The sequence below is a fragment of the Pongo pygmaeus genome, chromosome X (assembly GCF_028885625.2).
Source record: "Pongo pygmaeus isolate AG05252 chromosome X, NHGRI_mPonPyg2-v2.0_pri, whole genome shotgun sequence".
NCBI lineage: Eukaryota > Metazoa > Chordata > Mammalia > Primates > Hominidae > Pongo > Pongo pygmaeus.
Window position 1 is genome coordinate 120,640,981 of NC_072396.2, and position 6,325 is coordinate 120,647,305.

The following is a 6,325-nucleotide window of genomic DNA, read 5'->3' on the forward strand; positions in this document are numbered from 1 at the left end:
AAACAAGCCACAACATTCCCTTCAGCCAAAGCCTAATTTGGAGCAAGGCACTAACTCTTCAATTCTATGAAGGCTGAGAGAAGTGACGAAGCTGCAGCAGCAAAGTGTGAAGCTAGCAGACCTTGTTCATGAAGTTTAAGGGACGAATCCATCTTCATAACAGGAAAGTGCAAGATGAAGCAGCAAGTACTGATGTAGAAGCTACAGCAAGTTATGACAAAGATTTAGCTAAGACTATTGATGAAGGTGGCTACATTAAACAACAAATTTTCAATGGAGGACAAACCAGACTTCTATTCAAAGAAGATGCTATCTAAGACTTTCATAGCTAGAGAAGTCAACACCTGACTTCAAAACTTCAAATAACAAGCTGACTTTTTTGGTAGGGGCTAATGTAGCTGGTGACTCTAAGTTGAAGCCAGTGCTCATTTACCATTCTGAAAATCCTAAGGTCCTTAAGAATTATGCTAAATCTATTCTGTCTGTGTTCTACAAATGGAACAACAAAGCCTGGATGACAGCACATCTGTTTACAGCATAGTTTATTGACTATTTTAAGCTGACTGTTGAGACCTACTGCTCAGAAAAAAAGATTCCTTTTGAAACATTACTGCTCATTAACAAAGTATCTGGTCACCCAATAACTCTGATGTACAAGGAGATTAATGTTCTCTTCATGCCTGCTAACACAGCATCCATTCTGCAGCTCATAGATCAAGGAGTGAGTTTGACTTTCAAGTCTTATTATTTAAGAAATATATTTTGTAAAACTATAAGAGCCATAGACAGTGATTCCTCTGATGAATCTAGACAAATTAAAGTGAAAAGCTTCAGGGAAAGATTTACCATTCTAGATGACATTAAGAACATTCATGATTCATGGGAGAAGTTCAAAATGCCAACATTAACAGGAGTTTGGAAGAAGTTGATTCCAACCCTCATGGATGACTTTGAGGGGTTCAAGATGTCAGTGGTGGAAGTAACTGCAAATATGGTGGAAATAGCAAGAGAACTAGAATTAGAAGTACAGCCTGAAGAGGTAACTGAATTGCTGCAATCTCATGATAAAACTTGAATGAATAAGGAGTTATTTCTTATGCATGAGCAAGGAGTTGTTTTTATTTATTTATTTATTTTGAGATGGAGTTTTGCTCTTGTTGCCCAGGCTGGAGTGCAGTGGTATGATCTCGGCTCCCTGCAACCTCCACCTCCCAGGTTCAAGCGATTCTCCTGCCTCAGCCTCCCAAGTAGTTGGGATTACAGGCATCTGCCACCACACCTGGCTAATTTTTTGTATTTTTAGTAAAGACGGGGTTTCGCCATGTTGGCCAGGCTGGTCTTGAACTCCTGATCTCAAGTGATCCACCTGCATCGGCCTCCCAAAGTGCTGGGATTACAGGCGTGAGCCACCACACACGGCCAGAATTTTCTTAAGATGTCATCTACTGCTGGTGAAGATGATGTGACTATTGTGGAAGTGACAACAAATAATTTAGAATATTACATAAACTTAGTTGATAAAACAGTGACAGTGTTTGAGAGGACTGACTCCTATTTTGAAAGAAGTTTTGCTGTCAAACAGCATCACATGCTACAGAAAAATCTTTTGTGAAAGGAAGAGTCTGTTTATGTGGCAAGCTTCACTGTTGTCTTAAGAAATTGCCATAACCACCACAACCTTCAGCAACAACCACCTCTATCAGCCAGCAGCCAACAATATCAAGGCAAGGCCATCCAGTAGCAAAAAGATTATCACTTGCTGAAAACTCAGATGATTGTTACCATTTTTAGCAATAAAGTATTTTTAAATTAACACATATACATTGTTTTCCAAACAATCCTATTGCACACTTAATGGACTACCATGTGGTGTAAACATAACTTTTATATGCACTAGGAAACCAAAAAATGTGTGTGACGTGCTTTATTGCAATATTCACTTCATTGCGGTGGTCTGGAACTGAGACTGCAGTATCTCTAAACTATCTCCGTACTTCCCTCCTTTAATGCATCACTAGAATAGTATCAGGTAACTAGGTCATGTTAAAATGTTTTATTCATTGTTTGTTTAAAAAAGTAGTTAAACAGCCACACTAGCTCCATTGCCCAGTTGATTTAGGTGTGCCTTATATTAAGGATTTGGCTTGGTTAAACATATTCAGGAAAAAGGGTGCATTGCATGGGTTGGTTAGTGAAGCACCCAAGTATTCCAGAGTCTCCGAACCTATTTGTTTGTTATACCTTAGTAAACAGTATATGTCTATATTTGTTTCTGAGCCATAGCTACTGAAATCCAGCCTTCATCTTGAGCACCTAGCACTGATTGTCCTCACTGTGGATCCAAACTTCTTGCAGGTGACACTTGTAAATGGACAATGTGAGACTCAGCTGGAAAGGAGGCACAAATGTTGTTTAAGTTGCGACCTCTTCAAAGAGGAAATATAAATAAATGTGTTCAGTCTAACTGAAGTGGATATTAAACAGAGTTTCATCTATGTGTGGTGCTCTATTAGATATGGAGGGTGAAGTGATGCCTAATTATTCCGTGTTACCATAAATGCTGGTGGATTACAGCAGGGAGTCAACAAACAGAATTTTCTAACATGTTACCTTATTTTCTTATAGTAAAATAGTTAGAGAACATAGGCTTTAGAGTCGGATTGTTTGGGCTGGAATATCAGATCTTTCACTTACGAGTTGTGTTATTTTGAGCAAGTCACTTAACTTCTCTGAGCCTTAGTTTCTTCATTAGTAAAATGAGAATTATAATTTTTCCTACCTCAAAGGGGTTCTGTGAAAATTAAATTCGAGAATAAATGTAGATCACTTAACACAGTACCTGGCTCAGTAAATAATGGTTTTCTTTTCTCATCAGGCACCCTCTTTCTTCTACCTTCTTTCTTTTCCTGCCACAGCTCATTCCATGCCATGAGGCCTTTAAAGGTCTATGTTGTAGTGCTGATGCTGATGGAAAGATACATTGGAAAACTGTTGGGTAACATATATTAAAGCTGAATTGATTATACCCTGTGATCAGAAATTCTACTCTAGGTCTATACCTAACAGAAATACATACAGAAGAAATGTTAAAAGAAAGTTCGTAGCAGGAATATTCAAAATAGCTCTAATCTGGAAACAGCTCAAATGTTCATCAGTGAAATGGTTAAGTGAATTTGGTATGTATTGTATAGTAGCATATTCACACATTGTAATATGATACAGAATGATAATAGGTGAACTACAGAACCATGTAACAGTATGAAAGACCCTGTAAAACATAAGGTTGAGTCAAAGATATCAGACACAAAAGTGTATATATTACAATATTCCGTTTGTTAAAAGTTCAAACACTGGCAAAACTAACTTAAGGTGGTAAAACTCAAGATACTGGCCAATCTTTGGGAGGGTAATAAGAGGCCTTCTGAGGTTCTGCTAATGTTGTTTCTTGAACTTACTGCTAGTTGCATGGGAGTATTAAGTTTGTGAAAACTCATCAAGCTGTATATCTATAATTTGTGCATTTTTGGTATACATGTTACACTTCAATATAAAGTTTATACTAAAAGCTCTATGTTATGTTACAGGCAATGTAACAAAAACATGAAATTTAACAAATTCAGCTTCCCTATTTGGAAAGAACCAATATGAAATTATGCATCAGGAGCTATTATTTTCTTTCAAGTTTCTATAGCAAGTTATCCTTTATATTCTGTAGAAAGCAAGATTTGTGTTCTCTGTCAATTCACTAGTTGATACTGCTAGAGCATCATTACTTCTTTGGCTGACAACAAAATTTTCTTTCTTAAATAAGTCTTGCTTCTTAGAATTATAGGAACCTTTTCTAGAAAAACTTACTAATGTTTTGACTATGGGTAGACTCTGATTTTTAGTAAAGTGGTTAATGTCTGAAATCATAAACTTCAAATGCTTAATTCATGTATACACATTTACTAAAATAGGAATTTATATTATCTTTACTGTAGACCAACTAGTCTTTCTTCTTCATTCTTTCACACTTTCAGATGGTGAAGTTTAAAAGAGTTCTTTCAGGAGAGGGCTAAAAAACAATGTGGTTGCTCAATAAGGCATTGGGTTTCATGAAAGTATTCAAATGGCTTCTCTTTTGTTTGTATTTTTTTAATTACATATTTGATGTATATATTTTGGAAGTACATGTGATGGATAATTTGATATATTCATGTAATCAAATCAGGGTAATTGGGATATCCATCGCCTTAAATATGAGACTAAAGACAACTTCCATGGTTAATGACATAATCTTAGTGAGAAAGAAGAAGAATATGGGATGTAACTATTGGATCAATTTTTATTTTAACTTGTTTCCTGGAAAAAAATCACAATTATGAGCTGATTTTTAGTTGCTAGTGACTTATTACTAACTAAATCTTTCGATTGCTGTATTAGTCTGTTTTCACACTGCTGTAAAGATACTACCTGAGACTGGGTAATTTATAACTAAAAGAAGTTTAATTGACTCACAGTTCCACATGGCTGGGTAGGCCTCAGGAAACTTATGGAGGAAGGGGAAGGAGAAACAAGCACCTTCTTCACAAGGTGGCGAGAGAGAGAGAGAGAGAGAGTGCAGGGCAAACTGCCACTTTTTAAACCATCAGATCTCATGAGAACTCCCTATCACCAGAACGGCATGGGGGAAACTGCCTCCATGATCCAATCACCTACCATCAGGTCCCTCCCTTGACAAGCAGGGATCACAATTCGAGATGAGATTTGGGTGGGAACACAGGCAAACCATCTTATTTGCTGACAATGCTTTGTGTGTGTGTGTGTGTGTGTGTGTGTTTGTGTGTGTGTGTGTGTGTGAAAAAAAATAGCAAATCAGGTTCATGGCTATTGTTGTGTGTGTCCTAGCTGGGATGGCCCATATTTAAAAGTCCCCCACTGAACAACGTAGTGCCTGTGGGTCATTAATTATAATGTTGAGGTGTTTTTGCACAACTAAAACAGAGCTTGCCATGTGTCATGCCCAAGTTAACAATCACTTTACTATTGCCATTCAGACTGTGGCTTAGGCTTAGATTGCAAGGCAGATGAGTGGTCACACACTCTCTCTCTCTCCTTATTTTTTATTACTGCAATAATGAACAGTCTTCTCCTGTTTTCCCACACCATGCTCATTCATATCCCTGTGATCAAGTTTACTTAGTTCCCTCTCTCTTTCACCCATTCAACTTCTATACTTCTTTCAAGTTCCAAATCAATAATTCATAAACATAATTTGTTCATCAGTTAATAAATCAGGGCCCAAAGAAAAGAAAATATTCCCTTGGATCTCTTGAGCCTTTGAGAGTGAATTACAGATCAGGTGTCCTTCCCTTTTTTGGCAACAAAGTCATTAAATTACTTGTCTGAGTCAAATTTTCTAATAAATATTTACTGAGTGCCTACTCTGCATCAGGTTTTGTGCTAGATGCATAGAATACAAGAAGAATTAGCACAGTCTCCCTGCCTTCAAAGAACTTGTAGTCTAGTGGATGATAAACAAGTAATTTCACACAATGTAAAAAGAATATATGGTGCACAGGGACACAGAGGAGAGACATCTAAATCTGGTCCGCTGTAATAGAGGAGGAACTATTGTGAAAAGACCTGGAGTAGGACACCCAAGCAGAGTTTTAAAGGATGAGTAGTAGCCAAATGAAGAGGAGGGTGGGAATTTCCAGAAGAAGCAATAGCATGAGCAAAGGCACTGAGGTGAGAAACATCATGTCTGTGACATACACACTAAACGTTTGAGACAATGAATGGGAAGAGATGATACTAAAAAGGTAGGCAGGAGCCAGGTCATGAAAAGCAAAGCATGGTAATGGGAATAGTCCTACCCCCCAAAATAGAAGTATATTATCTAAAATCGATCTCACATTTTATGTGTTAAATGCTCCAACTCTTAAAGGTGATAGAAACTTTACTGCATAACAGGCAGGGAAAATTGGTCCCGCTGTATAACAGATACCCTTGCCTTGTGATATGTTTGGGCTTTGTGTCCCCACCCAAATTTTATCTTAAATTGTAGTTCCCATGATCCCCACGTGTGATGGAAGGGACCCGGTGGTATGTCATTGAAACATGGGGTGGTTACCCCCATGCTGTTCTCGTGATAGTGAGTAAATTCTCACAAGATCTGATGGTTATATAAGGGACTCTTCTCCCTTTGCTTGGCACTTCTTTCTCCTGCTGCCATGTGAAGAAGGACGTGTTTGCTTTCCCTTCCACCATGATTGTAAGTTTCCCAAGGTGTCCCCAGCCACGTGGAACTGTGAATCAATTAAACCTCTTTACCTAGTCT